Genomic DNA, 20,868 nt, shown 5'->3' on the forward strand with positions numbered 1-20,868 from the left:
TTATTGAGAGAGTGAAATAAACAGGAGCAAGTGAGGAAGAGCCGTCCAGTTCTGCTGTTATGCATCCATTTCTTTCTATCTCTGTCTCCCTGAAATCTGTTGCCTAAAATACATTTCCATTGCATAAATCAGTGTCTGGCTTCATAGTTTTCTCTGATCTGGATAATTTGCAGATTAGTCTTTCATTCTAATATGTGAAACGTCAACAGTAAGATATTAATTAAACAATAGATACAGATCTGAATAATTGTTTCAGGCATTTTAATTGATGTTCATTTCCTATCCAACTATCTTGTTTACTTAATTGTTCCATGAAGTCTGCCTCAACCTGGTCAGGTGATCGCTGTGACCATCTTCAGTCAATGCTTCTTTTTTAAAACCATTTCAGTCCAAGAAAGGTGCCAGGTATTAAAATCAGACAGTGGACTTAAGTCCAAATCATTAGTCTATTTTAGCCACTATCATAACATTGATAATTGTAGTGAATGATCTCAGCTTGCAGAATGATACTCTTTGAATTCTTACCAGAGAGGTGTCCAAGAGACTGCTTGTACTCCTATCTTAATGCCTCTGTTCTCACCCACACTGAATCAGCAGTTTTGTATATCTCTGGACATCACTTAAGAGCCTGTAACTGAGGCAGAGGCATTAATACTCAGCACACGGTTGCTGAATAACCACGTTACAAAGCAGCTGGACAGAAGCATTGCAGGATTTTAGGCATGAGGTGGTTTTGAACAGCGTGCCAGAAATTTTGAGACAAGCTCCTTGGTACAGGAACAGTTGGACATGCATTAACTTTGGATTTTATTAAGTATTTGATGCAAGCTCCAGCCTCAACAGACAGCAGATTGCCTGCAGGAATTTGGGATTCCTTGCACGGCTGCAGAGATGGAAAGGACTATAGCAGTAGAGGATGTAATGTATATTTGATCTTCATTCCTCTTCACATACTTTGCTGACCGGTGATTACATAGGAAAGATGGCGAAGAGGATGAACTTGGAGGTGGCAGGGGGAAGGTGTGGGAAACTCAACTAGGTGGGTTCGTGGAATACCTAAACCCTACTGCCTTTCCACAATAGAGGAGGCAGATCACTCTGCCAGTGGCCCAGGAAATTGACCTTTAATTGTTCAAATTGCCCACTTGCCTTCAGTCAGTGCGCAGCTATTCCCCTGATGTTTCCCCAGCTGGGGAAGTTTCCTCGTCTGTCACCCAGGATCAGTAAAAACTCCAGCCAGTGGATTTGAAATGGAAGTATAATAGCAGCTAAAAAATAAAATCGGATTGGAGAATTTTTAACAAAATATCTGGAGAAAGCTCTTAAAAGTTTGCAGATTCCTCTATGTATCATGTTTATAAATGATTCCTGCAGAACAGAAAGATCTTGAGTCACCTTGACTGTCTCTGTTATTTCTACTATAGAGGGGAAAGCTTAAAAATAAACTCTGCCACAGTTATCAGCAGTTCAGAGATAAGAGAAGGAGGAATGAATTTTTGCAACTGCAATTTGAAGGCACAAACAAGGAGAGCGTGTGCAATAATCTACTTACATTAAAAAGTCAAACCAGAACAGCGTCAAGTAGTATCAACTCAGGCAAATTTGTATTGTAAAAATTTTGAATTGCACAATATACTCTTAATTACAGAACTTTTTTTTTTAAATACAAAGTTTATAAGATGTTGCGTTCGTGTTGAATAATAACCTGAGTTGTTGCCAGCAGCAGTAATGCTGAAGCACAATTCTTACTTAACATTTTTCTGCATGATATAAAAATCATGTACATTGAGCAAATAAATGAGAAAATTTCAATCATGATTGCCCCAAATTAAGCTCTATTTATATTAGTTTGTGTGTAAGGGTTAAACAACCATACCGATTCCCATCAATGATTGTTAAATGGGCACAGCATCATTGCAAGTAGTGCCTTTAAGGACCTATGGTGTAGTGTTGCAATGAAGGGTGGGCACTTGTGATATTGGATAATAGGCTCACAAAAGTAGAGCTTTCTAAAACTGCAATAGGGAGATAGCTGGCAGTGTCTCTGTTCTATGTTAAGATAATGAACATTTGGATGAAAACATATAATATGCCAAGGATAGTTATTATGTTAACACTGTGCAGAAAATTCCCATAGCAACTGTGTCCTTACTGTATCCTTAGAACCTGTTAACTTTGTACAGCTCACTCAGCTAAAACTGTTGTACGACTTCACAGCTTTGTTAGTAAAGCATATGAACACATGAAAAAGGAACAAGTGGAAGCCACTCAGCCCTTCAAGCCTGATCTGCCATTCACTAAGATCCGGGCTGATCTGATTTTGACATTTCTGCATCTTTTGTCCCCTTGGTAATCAGGAATCTTATCTACCTCTGCCTAAACAAAAAAGAGTCTGCATCCAGTGCCTTTTAAGGAAGAGAATTCCAAAGACTGACAACCCTCTGAGTGAAAATTATTTTCTTCATCTCTGCCTTCAGTGGACAAAACACATTTTTAAACATGACCTCTTGTTCTAGATTCCCCCACAAGTGGAAACATTCTTTCAGCATTCACCTAGTCAAGTCCCCTCAAAAACTTATGTTTCAATTGGGTCATCTCTGACCCTTCCCAACCCTAAGGAGTACAGGTCTAGACTGTTTAGCCTTTCCTCATAAGAGAATCCATTCATTTTCAGGTATTAGCCCAGTAAATATTTTGTGAACTGCTTCCAGTGCATTAGCATGCTTCTGTGAGTATGGTGACCAGTACAGTACTCAGAACTCCAGATGTGGGGGTTTTATCAATGCCCTGTATAACTGAAGCCTAACCTCCCTACTCCTGCATTTAATTCCCTTCACAATAAAAAAAACATTCTATCAGCTTTTCTGATTACTTGCTGTACCTGCAAATTAACCTACTGCGATTTATGCAATCACGCAGGCAGGTCTCCAGGCAGCTCAGAGCTTTGCAACCTCTCACCATTTAGATAATATGCTTCTTTTTCAGTCTTTCTGCCAAAATGGATAATTTGACACTTTCCCACAGTGTACTTCATTTGCCTGATCTTTGTTCACCCACCAACCTGTCTATATTGCTTTGTAGGCTCCTTATGTTTTCTTAACAACGTATGATCCTATCTATCTTTGCATAACCATTAAGTTTAGCTCCCATACCTTATATCAGTTCATCCAAATCATTTATATAAATTGTAAAACGTTGAGGCCCAGCACAGACGCCTGTGGCACACCACTAATGGCATCCTGCCAGTATGAAAAAGACCCTCCTACTCCTACATTGTGCTTCCTGGTAAACAGCCAATTTTCTATCCATGCCAATAATTTACCCGCAAACCAAGAGCTATAATTTACTACAATAACCTTTGATGTGATAACCTTATCAAATGCCTTCTGGAAATCTAAATATAATAGATCCACTGTTGCTCTTTAACCACAGCACAAGTTACTGTTTCAAAGAACTCTAATAAATTAGTTAAACATGATTTCCCTTTGACAAAACTGTGTCAGCTCTGCCTGATTACCTTGAACTCACCCAAGTCTCCTGTTATGTCTTTAATAATAGCTTCCAACTTTTTTCTTATGGTTGATGTTAAGCTAATTAATCTGAAGTTTCCTGCTTTTCCCCTCTTCTTCTGGCCCCTCTCCCTTTTTGAATAAAGGACTTACATTAACTATTTTCTAATCTAAAGGAAAATTCCCTGAAACTTATTATTTTGTAACCTTGAGGCGTACCTGCTGATCTACTTTTAGATCTGCACTCTCTGTCCCTTCTTATCATTGTCTGTTTATGATTTCCTACATTAGTTCCTTCCTCATTTGCTGTCTTCCCACTTTGAATCACCACACGTTTCCAAATTTGGACTATTGCACCCACTATTTAGTTTTAAACCCCCACTACTTCCCTAGTTAAGCAGTTCATAAGAACACCATTGTATGGTTCAGGTGTTGACTGGCCCAACAGTACAGATCCCACTTTCCCCACAATTGGTGTCAGTACCTCATGGACTGGAACCCACCTGTCCCATGCTGGTCTTTCAGCCGCACATTCATCTCTCTCACCTTGTTCACTCCATGCCAATTTGCATGTGGCTCAAGTAATAATCCGGAGATTATTGCCTTGGAAGTTCTGGTTCTTACAAACAACGCACAACCTCTTTCTTACATATACCTATGTCATGGGTGCCTACTTGATTCATGACAACTGCATCCTCCCTTCCCAATGCAAGCTCTTTTCCAGCCCAGAGCAGACAGCCTGGCACTGAGCAGGGATCTGGATTCACACTCTTTACTGCAGAGAACAATGTTAGTCCCCCTGACCATGTGGTTCCCTACTGCTACTACATTCCTTTTGTCCCCCTGCTTTCTTGAAAGGCTTCCTGTACCACAGTACAATGATTGTTTAACTCATCCATCCCATAGCTCCTGCTGTCATCGAAACAAGCTGAGAGAACATCAGACCTGTTGGCCAATTGCAGAGGCTGACATTCTTGCACTCCTGTTGCCTGAGTCCCTTTATCTGTCTGAATTGCAGTTGCTCCCCCTTGCCTCTGGTCATATCATAACACCCCATCCTAAGAAGTGTGACTCAATTCTTTGACTGTGTTAATGCTCAAACCTAGGATGGTACACATTCCCACTGGTCCCCTCAGGTAGAGTTGGAACTGGCTTTTTAACCCTTTTCTTATGTATTCTCCAAAGGGAAAAACACAGTGTGCCTGCAATTTCGATGAGCAGTGAGTCTCAGCACCTCATATTTATAGGCACACGAGATCACTGCCTAGTTTGTTCAAAGTTTCCTTGACACTTTTAGGTGCTACATCCATTGAACCGAACAGATTGTTTTAAACCCCTACAATTATTGTCTCTGTAGCAGTCCTCTTTTAAAAGAAACACATTCTGAAATTGTAAATAAAAGAAATTTATAAATATGTTGAAGTTTTGATCCATCATCATAACACAGGATATGGACTGGAGACCAGAAAGTTTTATTTAAGTTAGACCCTGCCATTGAGATCAGTCAGGATCATAGAGATCTAACCAACCTGGGACCACTGCCTGCTTCTGGATTTGACTTAGTCAAACCCTTTGTGACTATGCCTATAAAATAAAATGCATATTCTTTCCTTAACCAAACAAAACATCACAACGGTTCCTCAATAGAAACTAACAATTGAATCAGGACTTTCGCCAGGCTGTCATGAATGGGTTGCAGGGTGGGAAGGCTAGCAAGATAGCTGAGGGATGTCTTGAGGCTTGTTCAACATCTACCTACTGCTATGCCATGTTGCAAGCAGCAGGGAGAGGTAGAAGATTGATCGCCTATCTGGAGCCCAATAGTGCAATTTAAGTGGCCAATTAAGGACTAATTCCCACCTCTGTAGGCATTTGCTGACATTGTCTGTGATGCACAACTCCCATCCCTCAAATTGATGGGGACTGTCTGACTGGTTCCAAAACCTGTGACGCTATTTACTCCTCTATGGAGGTTCCTCATGCAGCTGTACGCTCGGTAATGGCCACTATTAGTGGTGGCGCTGTTGAGGCTGCAGGGTCTTCAATTGCTGCTAGTAGCGTAGCCGCAGTATGTTGGGGAGAAGAAGGTAGGACACTTGATTGGCCATCATTGAGACTCTGCCCCTCCTGGTCCCACTGCTGACTGATACAAGGTCAGTTCCGGCTATCGACCATGACAGAGTAACTTGAGCCACAGTAGAAAAATCCAACCTGGTGTAAAAAATATCATTTTTAATCATTGTCTACAACTAACAGTCACCATTAGCAGCTATTCATCCTCCCAGGCTGACCTTTGCCCACTCCTTTGTCTGTCCAACTGTTTTTCTCTCTCTTTAGGCTCCAGCTCCACCTATCATTTACTCCTCCCCCTCCCCCACCCCATCTTCTGCATCAATACCAACCTTTTCCTAGCTACCATCAGTTTTGAAGAAGGGTCACTGGATCTGAAACATTAACTCTGCTTTCTCTCCACAAGTGCTACCAGACCTGCTGAATTTTTCTTTAGCAATTTCTGTTTTCATTTCTGATTTCCTGCATCTGCAGATTTTTTGGTTTTTATCATTTTAAATCAATATATTCAGACATGTTACGTTACATCAATAGGGCAAGGTGCAAATTAAACACCAACCTTCAAGCCTAGAGCTGGGACACTACCAATGCACCACAAGACCCCTTTTCCACTTTGTCTTGTTTCCCATAGACTATTGACAATGTAATATGAGCCTTCACTAGGTTTTGAATCAAAATACCACAGGTGTGACGCAAACCTTATACAGTCTCTAGTCACTTCAGGATATGGAAACAAATGAGGCAACTAGTTCCCTTTAACTGTTGGCCACTGCTTGACTAATTTCAAAAGATGCCAGATGTGAGCTATCTGATATAACCACTTTTTCCAAAACACAAAGCTCTAATGAGAAGCTTGATTTTTTTTTTGGTGTTGTTTTCTGGTTAATCATTCCTGAATTGTGACGTCTTTGAGATTGAGAAATATCTTTACAACTTAATAATTGCAGACAGAGCACAGGCCTCGATTCAAGACTGAGCAAACAGAGTGTTAACAACAAGCTAGTCTTTCTTCCTTTTAATGCGAATTTTGAATTTAAAAGCTAAGTAAACCCATTGACCTGAGTCCGTTATTGTGACCTGCTGCTACTGGTCTATGGTATGTGGCAATAAATGCCATTGCTTAATTAACCCTTAATGTACTATTTAAAACACTTTATGTCTGAGGGTTGCTCTATTTATAATGGCTGAACAATAAAGAAATTGCCAACTTTTGCAACGTAACAAGGACCCAAAACGTCCAAACACAGATCCAAAACAACAAAAGGCAAGTGTGAAAAAAATTTTTTTTTTTCATTTTTCCAAGATTTTGATCCCACACCATAGAGAGAATGACGTTATAATTCCAACCCAAGCTGGTGTGTGGTTTGGAAGCATATTCCATGGCATTTTGACACTCTGGAATAAAGTACGACAATTGATATGAAGTGGCGAGAGAGCTGATGGTCTTCACCTATTTTGATGTGGTACTTATATTAGCTCCTTTATCAAATGAGCGAGACCGGAATTACATTGTACTGAAGAATTCAAATAACTTTTATGACAGCAGCTGCTCTCTACATATGTAAACCACAAACACAGGCGCTTGCGTGTCTGAGCTCAAGCTAAGTGAGTCAAAATAACTACAGCGTGTTTTCCTTATCGTGTCGTGCTTAAAGAGGACTCTATAAAGTGGAGACTTTATACCGTCAGGTCACATGTCATGATACCGTGGTGATATCATGAACGTGTCTCTTAAAAGATATATTTCATTTGCTAAGAGACATAACGCAACAGTGTTGCACTTGTAGAGCTCCTCCTGTTGGTAATAAACATTAATGACATTTTGAAAACATGTCCACTAATTGGCATCACTACTTTGGACATCAAATTACAGCAAGTTCTGTTCAGCTATCACCCTTGGTTTGCTTGTTTGTGGTTAAACAATATCTTGATATTAAAATTTGCATTCTTGCTACCTCGATGCGCTCATCCCTCCAAATCTCCTTCAGTACCCCAACCCTTCAAGATATATTGCTTTTCTTGTTTTAACTTCTTGTGCATCCCTGATTTTATTAGCTTCACCATTAGTAGCAGTGTCTTCAGTGGCCCTCAGCCTGAAGATTTGAAAATCCTTCCTTTCGCCTCTCCACCAACCGTTCCTCGTCCAATCCCAACAACTCCTTTATTTTCTGCAACTCTCATGTTTTTCTTCAAGATGCTTCTTAAAAAACAATCTCATTTGGCTGCAGACATTTGGTCATCTGACCTAATATTAGCCACCTTATGTGGCTTGGTATCATACTTTGATGTATAATGTTCCTGGAAAGTGTCTTGGGATATATCATTTCTGTTAAAGGCACTATGTGAGCCTGTTGTGAATATGTTTGAGTATTGACAATATCTGGTCCTGGTGCAGTCCAAGTAATTAGACCATTGTCAGAAGTCTGGATTCTGAAACTTAGAATTTTGAGTTAAAATGAATGGTGCATGATCGAAGCAGCTCCTATGCAATCTTGTTTAATTATATTTGTCAAAGCCATGAAATTGAACTAAACCTGGTCACTAAAATTAAAGCAAAATATTGCAGATGCTGAATATCTGAAAAATGTTGGAGAAACTCAGCAGGTCTGGCAGCATCTGTAGAGAGAGAAAAACAGTGTTAACATTTCAAGTCTTGTATGAAGTCTTGTTCAGAATCTGAAAAGTTTTGGAAAATAGGTTTTATACTTTTGACATAAGCAGAAGAGGAGAAAGAGGGCAGATGGTATGGGGCCAGTGCAAAAGACAAAGGGGTTGTTAATAGTGGAAAAAGGGTGTAAATTAAGTTGTGAGAGGGAGAGACTTGGTTCTTCCATTAAAATATTATTCTTTAAGTTTTAACAGAAGTAGATTTACAGGTACGATCAAAAAAGTTTTCAAAGTTCTCCTGGCGTATGATAAATTGAAACAGTGTTGGTACTTTTCTGAAACAATATTTGTCTAATGATTTTCTGAAGAAGGGTCTCGACCCGAAACGTCAGCTTTCCTGCTCCTCTGATGCTGCTTGGTCTGCTGTGTTCATCCAGCTCTACACCGTGTTATCTTTATCTAATGATTGTTATTTTAGATATTGGCATTGAAGATCAAATTTGTTGACTGTGCACATAATTGTGGTGCCCCAACTGTGGTTATCAGTCAGCTGGTTGTGGGGACAAGTCCTATTCCAGGATGTGAGCACATGACTCTAGTGATACTGCTATGTTGTCTTTAAACTCAGGCCCTGTCACTGAATCACAGAAGCATTATGGGTGCCGAACAAGGCCATATGACGCATCGTGTCTGCACCGGCTCTTCAAATAAGTATTCTTACCTACTGCCGACTTCCTGCTTTCTCCCTATACCCTTGCAGAATACTTCATCCAAATGAACATCCAGAATACTTTTGAATATCTCAATTATCTGTTGTTTCAGTAGTTTTAAAAAATTCCACTGCACTAGATGAGTTATTCATGTCCATTAGTTATTACGACCGTGACAGATTATCTGATTATTGCTGATTGTGGGAGCTTACTGTGCACGTATTGGCTGCTATGTTTAGTACCGAATAAAAGTGATGAAGGTGACTTCAAATATATTTCACTGACTGTAAAGTTCAATGTCCAGTGCTTATGGCTGTCCCAATTAAAGGGCAAGCGTTTTACTTCGATAGTAGCACAAAATAGGGTCAAGTGACACAGTAGCCTGTTGTACGCCAGACCCATCTATCTTTCTGACTTCAATATCAGCCAGTTTTGCAATCCTGGGAAAAATCAATTTCACCACTGATGTACAAAAAAGCTGCTGTTTGCGTTTCTGCCAAAAATTTAAAAGGAGCATTAACACATTTAAAGACATATGCCCAATCTCAAAGCAAACAGAATAAAAGGCATACCAGCAGGTATTTATTGATTTGCCAATGTGTAATCTTTAGCAGTATAGAATTTAAAATAAATTCAAGTAATAAAGGCGTTTAACCATAACATACAGTAAAACACTTCAGGGCAATAAATTGGATCACCTTGTCCTCTTTAGGCGTGAGGTTCATGATTTGTCACTTGACCACTCCACTTTGGAACAAAGTGTACACGCATCATCCTAACGATTGGAGCATGACCTGAGCAGCTCTTGCCAATGTTTCCTCCAAGCTGCACAAGCCGAACTAAAGAGTTTGTGCACTTGAATTAATAGATTGCCCACAACAAAGAAAAAAGGGAACATTGGTTGCTGTGTTCCACTTATAAATGTAGTCTGCAGCCTCTGCACTCAGCAGGAGTGTCCAGGCAGCATCGATCACACGCCTACAAGGAAGTTGCGTGGCCAAAGGAAGGATTAGGAAGATTGCAGAAATCAGAACAACAAGGGAACGTCTGCAACGATGACCCCAAGCTTCCAGTTGCCTGCCACTTCAATACACCACCGTGTTCCCTGGCCAACATTTCTGTCCCAGGCCTGTTGCAGTGTTCCAGTGAGCCTCAGCGCAAGCTCAGAGAACAGCATCTCATTTTCCACTTGGCGACCCTCAAGCCTCTAGAACTCACTATCGATTTCAATAAGGCTTGAGCGTGAGTCCATCCTTCTATGTTAATTACCAATCCCATACTTGGTTCTGTAATGACATGGGTTGTTTTTAGCATAGTCACCCATTCTCATATACTCCGAGGCCCATTATCCCAGCATGTTCTGAGGAAGGATCACTGGACTTGAAACGTTAATTCTGAATTCTCTCCGAAGATGCTGCCAGACCTGCTGAGCTTTTACAGCAATTTCTGTTTTTGTTTCTGATTTCCATCACAGTTCTTTCGGTTTTTATCACATTGTGTAGGTTGCATTCTGTACAGCTCATCCATTGTCTCCTACTCTCAGCTGTTATTATCACTTTTTCAGCTTTTCTTCTTTACTCAGAGAGTAGTAAGGGCGTGGAATGCCCTGCCTGCAAAAGTAGTAGACTCGCCAACTTTAAGGGCATTTAAATGGTTATTGGATAAACATATGGATGATAATGGAATAGTTTAGGTTAGATGGGCTTCAGATTGGTTTCACAGGTCGGCGCAACATCGAGGGCCGAAGGGCCTGTACTGCGCTGTAATGTTCTATGTTCTATGTCCTGGCCTGCTATCATAATCTCCTTGTTTACTGACCCCTTTCATATCTCACTCTGTCGCTCTCTGCGTTCCATCTCCACCTATCCAGTCAAATCTATGGAGGCACACGCCCAACCCGCCCCACCAACTTCATCTTCAGTATAAATACTACCTTTTTCTAGCTACTAACAGTTCTGATGAAGAGTCACTGGGCTCGAAACATTAACTTTGCTTTCTTCCCACAGTTGCTGCCAGGCCTGCTGAGTTTCTCCAGCTATTTCTGTTTTTGTAAGGGTATAGGCTCCCAGATTTACCTGTACTGAGTTAGACAGTCTGGTGCCAAGGTTGGGATCAAGGAGGAGCCTATATTTCCCCTTGAGGGCGAGAAACTGCCATACATGTTAGAATGGAGGGAGAACACAACATAGGCTGGGAGGTGAGTGCTTGGAATCTGGTCCCAAGGACATGGCAACAGCACCCCAAAGGTACAAGGATCATACACAGATGGTCAAATAGGATTGCGCACCCTCACACAACATGCCACACCTTTACTCTGCTCAATGCCCCGCATTCCCATCACTCACCTAGCAGCAGTTCCTGGCATTATTTTTTCTTTATTCATTCACAGGACAAGGGTGTTGCTGGCTAGGCAGCATTTATTACCCATCCCTAATTGCCCAGAGGGCAGTTAAGAGTCAACCACATTGCTGTGGGTCTGGAGTCACATGTAGGCCTGACCAGGTCCCTAAAGGGTTTTTCTGACAATCGCCAATGGATTCACGGTCATCATTAGACTCTTAATTCCAGATATTTATTGAATTCAAATTCCACTGTCTGCCATGGTAGGATTCGAGCCCAGGTCCCCAGAAAATTATCTGGGTTTCTGGATTAACAGACTAGGCCATTGCCTCCCCAGTGCATGCTGGACTCACGCCTAAAGTTCCTGTCCTGTACCTCACCCTCACACTCCTAGCAATGCTGCCAGTCAGCCAGCTAGTTCTTGCCCTGGATACATCTCTGGTTACTTACTAATGACAGACACATCACCCAAACACAATATCACAACCACTAAACGTTTGCTGATTTTATCCTGTAGGGGATGGTAGTACACACTGCAGGTAAACCATATAGATGTCTTTAGAGCCCTGTCCCTGGAGCTCTGTTGAGGAGATTGGGTTCCTGTGGGTGGGCTCAAAGATGATGGATCCACGACATCTGGTGCCATAGAGGTGCTGCAGGATGATGCCAATTGACTGCCTTCTGCACAATCTCAACTTTTCTGATGTTCACAGTGAGATGTGGCATTGAGTGGAAGTTTTAACTCATGCATTCCTCTCTAAGCCTCCTCCTCTGATATTGATGCTTCTGAATACCCAAGAGCTGCCAGATGGGCAACCATAGCACACACAGGAGCAAGAGAAGAACAACTGTATGGCAATGATCAGGAACTCCGTCACTGCATGTTCCAATTTCAGCAGCAATTTAAACACGGGCACTCCATGAACTTTAGTGGGTTACATAGTGTAACAATCAAGGTTTGGTTTTTATTTTGTTCACTCACGGGAGAGAGGGCACCACTGGCTGACCAGCATTTATTACCCATCTCTAGTTGGCTTTGAGAAGATGGTAGTGGACTACCTTCTTGAACTGCTGCTGTCCATTTAGTGTAGGCACGCCCCCACAGTGCTGTTAGGGAGAGAATTCCAGGAATTTGACCCAGTCACAGTGAAGGAACGGCGATATATTTCCAAATCAGAATGGTGAGTGGCCTGGAGGCGAACTTGCAAGTGGTGGTGTTCCCATGTATCTGCTGCCCCTTGTCCTTCTCGATGGAAGTGGTCGTAGCTTTGGAAACTGCTATCTGAGGAGCCTTGGTGTTTTTTTTCACAGTGCATCTTGTCGACAGTGCACACTGCTACCACTGTGTATTGGTCTGAAGGGAGTGAATGTTTGTGCCAATCAAGCAGGCAGCTTCATCCTGAATGATGTCAAACTTCTTGAGTGACATTGAAGCTGCATTCATCCAGGCAAGTGGGGTGTATTCCATCACCTCCTGACCCATGTCGTCTAGATTGTAGGCAGGCACTGGAGAGTCAGCAGGTCAATTACTTGTCACATAGCTCCTAACCTATAACCTGTTCTTGTAGCTACACAATTTCTATGGCTGATTCAGTTCAATGGTAGCCCCCAGAATGTTGATTTTTGCAAAACCATTGCTGAATCCCCCATTGAGTGTCAGAAGGTGATGATTAGATTTTCTTTTTTTGTAGATAGTCATTGCCTGGAGCTTGAGTGATGGAAATGTGACTTTCCACTTGTCAACCCCAGTCTGGATATTGTCCAGTTCTTGCTGCATTTAGGAATGGACTGTTTCAGTATCTGAGGTGTCACGAATGGCACTGACCATTGTACAGTCATCAGCGACATCAGTGAAGCAGGTTCCTAAGAGTGGAAGAAGTAGGTCAATTATCTTCTGTAGTCCAGGAGGGCAAATTCCACAAAACGGAAACAGAAATGCTGGAAAAGCTCAGGTTGTCTGGCAGCATCTGTGGACAGAGTTAACGTTTCAGATCCAGTGAACATTCTATCATTGTCTGTCTGTTCTCACAAACCCACTATCCGCTCTAACTCTGCCACTGCACATGGCTGTCATTAAGGCTGAGGGATAATAATGGTCAGTATACCCGCTCTCACCATTTCATCCTCCTAAACTATTAATCCTTTCTGCTCTCTGCTCTTTCTACTCACTCACAGGTAACATCTCACCACTTTTTGGTTTTCCATCGCCACTAACTATTCTTTCGTCATGTTTAATCCATTGCTTTGCAGGGAAAAAAAAAATAGTCCACCCTCTGGACTAATGTCTCCACAGCACCTTGATTGACCTGCCTGATCTAATCCCTGACTGCAAGATACAGGTCTATGGACTCTGAAAGGACTATATGGCTGACTGACCTTGGACAACCCCTGGACTGGAATCGGATGAGCCAGTTTTTCTGAGTGTGGACCATTCATGCACATGACCATTGAGGCACATGCATTGTATTTGCTGTATTAATTGCTGGCACTAGCTGCTCGTGTGACTTTGACAGTTAAGTGCCACTGGCATTATGTCCACTCCATTGACTTTTCCAAGCTCCCCACCATGACAAGCTGTCTGCTTCTGCCTCTGCATTAGAAAGTGATTCCTGCCACAGAGGATGGCAGCCTGTAGGTCAACGGTGAAGCCAGCAAGTGCATGTAAGGAAAACAAAATAAAGTCATCAGAGACCGACAGCCTCAGTTCCCCGAGGAAGGGTCACCGGACCCAAAGCGTTAACTCTGATTTCTCTTCACCGATGCTGCTAGACCTGCTGATCTTTTTCAGCAATCTCTATTTTTGTTTCTGATTTACGGCATCTTTTGGTTTTTATTGCAGACTGGCAGCTTGCAGGTAAGCGCAGAATGAGTGAGTGAAATCAAACTATGCGCAGATCCATGAGATGATTGTTTCCTTGCAGGCAAAGTGACCTAGCAAGTCCTAGCTGCTCCCTAAATTCCAAAGGGTTGAAGTGGTGTCTAAGTTGGTATGAGAGTAGGCAAGGCAACACAGAGTCACTGATCGTTACTAATGCCAACTAGTGTAGACTAAGGATGCAGGAAGTTGGTGGCCATGGGGTCTGCAGGGACATTGCTGTCAGGAAGCCATTGGATTATGGCTGGGTCAAACATTTGGCGAGCTGCAGCAACCAAGTCCCCTCTCTGATTTACATCTCTAAGATTTGCACCATCGAGTTTCTTGGGGAAGGAGAGGTGAATTAGAAGTAATTTGGGGCTTTAATGGGACGCAGACAAATGGATATAAGGTGGCCAGCCCCTCAAAGATTCTGAAGTCGCAATGTAAGGACTTGAGGAGAAATTTGCAAACATGTCTCTCAACATTGACATTTTCTGACCTTCTCGTTGTCTGTATTTTGTCACCGTTCTTGCCACTGCTCATACCCCACCAGGGAACAGAATATTCAACCCAAACACTCACGGAAGACAAATGTTTAGGGAATGAACGAGGGTAACCATTCACATGGTCATAACATTGGATGTGTTGTTTGATTTTTTTTTAAAAAAAATGCTTTGTGATGATTTGTATTGGTAGCTTTTATTATTAAATGTTAGCCAAGGGGATGTTTCGATGGGGACTGTGAAATGGTTGTGATGATGTTGAATCAGCCAGGCAACTATCGAGGAGTTGCTGAAGCAGATCCATGATCTCACAATTTGCACCAACCATTTACATAGGGTTCAGATTCCTCCTCCTAGATCATCCCCTTTCACCTCTGTTCCATTTTCTGGGTATGTTGTGACCCAGAAGGTATGGCAACCATTGCCCCAAAACCTGGGTCAGATAGTCCTTTCTCCTCCTTGACTGTATTCTGAAAGTGGCAATTCAAACATTTGACTTCGAATCTTGTACAACTGCTGCCAGTGTCCTGATTCAAACTTACCTTGAACAAAACAGTTTTTACTATAACGGAATCAAATTTCCCTCATTGGAAATCTTTCAACTCTGTTGCAGAATTGGAGCTGTGAAACGGAACATCTTGTTTTCCCAAATAGAAACACTGTCGCTAGTAATACAAAGGGGGGAAAAAAACTACCTAGTTGCAAAACTCCCATTATCAATATGAAATTTGACCTAATTCCGAAATGCTGGTGCTTTGCTTGAGATGGAAGTGTTTTTATCCTGTCCTTATGATGGGAATGGTTCAGGAGGAGGGAACTGTGTGCTAAGGGGAAATTAGGGGACAGTGTTAGGGGTAGGGGGGGCAGTGCAAGATTGTAATCTTCCTGAAGGCTGAACAGAAAGCTATCTAGGCTGATTCTCCAGAGAACAATAGTTGTCTAGACTCAACATTCTTGTCTCCTACAGATTAGTGTGGGTGGTTTTGGACTGAAGCCAATCTGAGTTATTCCGAATTCCTGGCCTGCATTAAAATCAGTGAGGCCATTTCAGGACAGACTGTCGAGGTTTCTTTCATTTTATTGGAATGGGTTGTTACTACTTCATTTGAAGATTATTCAGTTCAGTTGGGTCGAATTTATTGTTTCAGTAATGCTGTTCAGGAGCACTGTGATGCTGGATTCTGACAGATCACCTCAAACACTGTCAGGAATGAAAGGTTCATTTATTGAGCACTTTTAAGAACAAAAGTGAGGAAAAATTACAGGGCTATTAAACACATCATGCTTTTTCATGTTCTTTTATATTTCTTAGTTATCAAACGTATCGGAAACAGTAAGAAGAGTTGTTTGCTATGGTGAGGTGACTGGAGATGAAGGCTGCTGTGATGAAATCTTCATCCATCTGAAAGGGCAGGTTTTGCACCTCAACAGAGAGATAGAGCCATGGAGAGGTACAGCATGGAAACAGACCCTTCGGTCCAACTCGTCCATGCCAACCAGATATCCTAAATCAATCCAGTCCCATTCGCCAGCATTTGGCTCATATCCCTCCAAACCCTACTTATTCATATACCCATCCAGATGCCGTTTAAATCTTGTAATTGTACCAGCCCCCACCACTTTCTCTGGCAGCTTGTTCCTTACACACACCAATATCTGCATGAAAAAGTTGCCCCTTAGGTCTCTTTTAAATCTCTCACCTCAAACCCATGCCCTTTAGTTTTGGACTCTCCTACCCCGGGGAAAAGACCTTGGCTATTCACCCTATCCATGCCCCTCATGATTTTTTTCAATTTATGTAAGGTCACCCCTCAGCCTCCGATGTTCCAGGGAAAATAGCCCCAGTCTATTCAGCCTCTCCCTATAGCTCAAACCCTCCAACCCTGGCAACATCCTTGTAAATCTTTTCTGAAACCTTTTAATTTTCACAACATCATTCCTATATCAGGGAGACCAGAATTACACACAGTATTTCAAAAGTGGCCTAACCAATGTCCTGTACAGCTGCAACATGACCTCCCAACTCCTATACTCAATGCACTGACCAATAAAGGCAAACATACCAAACGCCTTCTCCACTATCCTGTCTACCTGCGACCCCACTTTCAATGAACTATGAACCTGCACTCCAAGGTCTCTTTGTTCAGCATTATCCCCCAGGACATTACCATTAAGTGTATAAGTATTGTGCTGATTTGCTTTTTCAAAATTCACAACACCTCACATTTAAGTAAATTAAACTCCATCTGCCAGTCCTCAGCTCATTGGCCCATCTGATTAACGTCCTGTTGTACTCTGAGGTAACCTTCTTTGCTGTCCACTACACCATTAATTTTGGTGTCATTTGCAAACTTACTAACCATAGCTTCTATGTTCACATCCAAATCATTTATATAAATGATAAAAAGCAGTGGACCCAGCACTGATTCTTGTGGCACGCTGCTGGTCACAGGCCTCCAGTCTGAAAGGCAACCGTCCACCACCAAACTCTGTCTCCTACCTTTGAGCCAGTTATGTATCTAGCTGGCTAGTTCTTCCTGTATTCTGTGTGATCTAACCTTGTTAACCTGTCTACCATGCGGAACCTTATCAAAAGCCTTACTGAAGTCCATATAGAACCACATCCACCGCTCTGCTTTCATCAGTCCTCTTCATCATTTCTTCAGGACCTTTGACGGAACAGCACTCCCTCAGTAGTGCATTGAAATGAGACCTCAGACTGACTCCGCTATTTCTGACTCAGAGGCAAAACAACCACCACAGGGCCATGGTTGAGCACTTATTTGAAAATTGGGTCAGGAAGGATCGATTGGGATCTTGATATTACTTTGCAAGTACTTGGCAGTATCTCACTTGCAGTAATGCTTTCCGCCATATCCCCACAAAGGGTTGGTTGACCTATTGCCCTCAACCTGCAGAGTTCGATAGACAAGCTGTTCATTTCCTTTCATTGGATTCAGGGTGTACCCAGGAACAAATCACTATCAACGCCTCAAAGTATTTTACGATATTGCGAATGTCAATTCAATTGTTACTTATTGGGAACTGCACTTATTCCAAAATCTTTACTGGAATATGAATGTACGGCAGTTGGCAATGAATGCTTTCTTTGGTAATTTCATGGACAAAGTAGGAATGGGATGAATTTCAATGAGGATCACTTTGCTTCTCTTAAGCCTGCGATAGCTACGTAATGTTTGATTTATTCCTTTCTATTTTTACTCCAGTCCCTTCCTGAGGTTGGCTACAAGGTGTTCCCGAAACCCTGGCTTTCTGAGCTTCAATCTTCAAAGTAAACCCACAGCGAAATCCCTTAAAATGAGATCAAAGTTAGGATTTACTTATCAAAACATTTAAAACACAGAGTAATTGCTTCACTAATTCATTCAAACACAGGCATACAAACAGAAAGAAAGAGAAGGGAAGGAAGGAAATTTCTTTTAAAAAAATCAAAGATGTTTGTATTAATTTATCTGACTTAGGTTCCAAGAGGCAGTGTCCATTTGGGAGTCTTTCAGTTGGCTGATCTTGTTGCAATTCTCTCCAGTTGAAGTAAAGTTCCCTCACTTGGAGAATTAGTCCAGTTTGACAGGCAGAGTCTGAAGTTCCCTCTGAAGATGATATTTTCGAGAGAGAGAGAGAGAGAGATGGACAGCAGACCTTTTAGCTGCTAAGGCCTGAAGTTTCAATGTTTGTGATGTTAAGATAGCAACTGAAGTAAGAAGGCAAAACTGTTATGAAACTGCAATTCAACATGTGCAGATTTCAGTCCTGTAACATGTTGACTTCTACAAAACCGTTCAATCAAGCAAGGTTCATTGAACACCCTCATTAACATGCCCGTTGTGAGGTGAAGAAGCGCTGAAGGTCCATCTCAGTGTCTAATTGGAATGCCATTATTAGACAATAGTAAGTTACAATTCCTTTCATCTTGCGAGTCTAGATGTCCCAAGCAGGTTATAGTCACAATAGTTAACATGCCAAATCTCCATGAATTAAAGGATGAGGTGCTGTTGGTGGTGGCAGAGTCATAATATTGCCAGACTAGTAATCCAGAACCCCAGGTTAACCTCTTGGAAACATGAATTTGAATGTCACCATGGAAGATAGTGAAATTTACACGTTCACGAAAAAACTGGAATAAAAATGGCAACTGATTTATCATAAAACCCAGCTGGTTCACTTCAGGAAAGTTGTCTTAAGGGATAGAAATCTGCTATCCTTATGTGATCTGGCTTACATGTGACTCCAGACCTACAGCAATGTTGATTCTTAACTGCTCTCTGAGCAATTAATGCAGGCTCATTATGCAAGGTCCAGTGGAGTTCCAAAAAGGGGACTCCTTTGTAGTTCTTTAATTTTCTCTTAGAATTCAGTTTGCTGGAGAAATCTTTTATTTCCCCCAGGGACTGCGTGTTGACAGTGGAACAGAATGTAAATGTTGATCCATTGTCCCCCAACAAGTTCCTCATGGCAAACTCCAACAGTGGTCTTTGAACTACCACGTGAGAGTGTTCCTTGATAAATAGATTCAGGATTTGGGCAGCAAACCTCTATCAGTGGGACCTTGGTGCAAACCTGTTATGCACTTGTGGAAAAACTGAAACATTGCTGCATATTGTTGAGGAATGTCCACTCTACAGACTAAGTGATGAACCAATCATCTTAAATTCAATAAATGAGATGCTGATTGCTTGGCTTTGGGAATTTGCTGAACAAATAGATAGATATAACAGGACCTCCAGCAGCAAGTGGCAATGGTGGCGGAGGGCAGTTTGAGCAACCGAATGGACTCATGCTGAGAATGAAAGTGGTGGAGACTGATCTGATGGGAAGGAAAAGCATATGGACAAAGGCATTCCTCAGTCCAATATAACAAACATCAGCTCTGATGACGAGCCATCTGGACTCGAAATGTTAGCTTGCTCTCTCTCTCCATGGATACTGCCTGACGTGATGTGATCTTCAGCATTTTTGTTTTCACAATGAACATGGTCAGTCTGTGTATATAGTTACCTTTTTATCCTTAGTTTCCCTTCCTGTTTGTTGAGATCCAATGCCAGTGGAATAAAGAGTCCTTGCTTCATGATCTTCGGGTCTTCCATGCAACCTAATTTCTTGTTACCTGGAGATGGTGGACAGCCTGAGGAGGCAGGAATTTGATTTAATCATTTTGAGGGAGGTAGGCAACCTTCATTGTACCTGCGATGAGAATTGAATTGAATTGAATTGAATTAGCTTTATGGTCACAGGTACTCAAATGAGTACAGCGAAAAATTTACAAGTTGCCACTTACAGCACCAACTGAGTTACAGAGTTCGTGGGCACAATCCTTAGTTACAGAATGGAGAAATGAGGAAAAAGTTTAATTATGGCTATACACAGTATAACCGCAGGTCAGAAAAAAACAAGAAGTAAAAAGACAAGCAGCACAGTCTCTCTCCAAGGGCTCTCCACAGCAGACCTGTGCAATGGGCCTCCATATGGTCTGACCATGGCCGCAGCCAAGCTCTGTGTTGGGTCTGCTGGTCACTGGTGTCCCCATTCCAGGCCACTGCTAGTGGAAATGCAGAAGGTATGGAACAAATGCAATAGACATGCGGTCAGTCCAATGGGAGGAGGTTGCTCCTGCAGTACCTTGAGCAATATTGGAGACGTCGGTCTCCCAGGGGCTCTTCGTGCAATGACATACCACTGCTAATGGGAAATATCATCAGCTTTGTAAATTCTTGCTGGTAAAGGTGAGAAAAGTTTGAAATCTCAGGCTGACCCACGCTGCCGATGGATGCCACCTCCTCTGCGCTGCTGAGGTCCTGGCCCATGATATCATGGGGCCAATACAACACTGGGAAAAATTGTAGTTTGATTTGAATGCAGTCAGTTGTTTAATTGCCCACCTCAGTTGGCTTCCTGCTACTTCCAGTTAGGGTTACAGATATCAGACCCAGCATACTCACGGGAAAAATAGCTGCAGGCAATACACATGGACATACCAGCCTGTGGCATTTTTCTTACTTTACTCACCGTCCTGCCTCCGTTTGCCTGGATGAAATAGCACCAACGCTTCATCTGTATGCCAGTACCTAATGGTAAAAGGATGGAGAAGAGACCAAGAAAGGCAGCTCCCCAGGCCACTTTAACTTATCTGGAGGTCCAGCCAAAGGATCGGAAGGGATGAAGAGGCTAGTTTGTCTAACCTGGGCAAGAATCAACAAAAGGGTTAGAGGAAACCACCAGCAATATGTATTCCCTGCAATCTCCAACCTTGAGTC

Source organism: Rhincodon typus, chromosome 14 (assembly GCF_021869965.1).
Source record: "Rhincodon typus isolate 14 chromosome 14, sRhiTyp1.1, whole genome shotgun sequence".
NCBI classification, from domain to species: Eukaryota; Metazoa; Chordata; class Chondrichthyes; order Orectolobiformes; family Rhincodontidae; genus Rhincodon; species Rhincodon typus.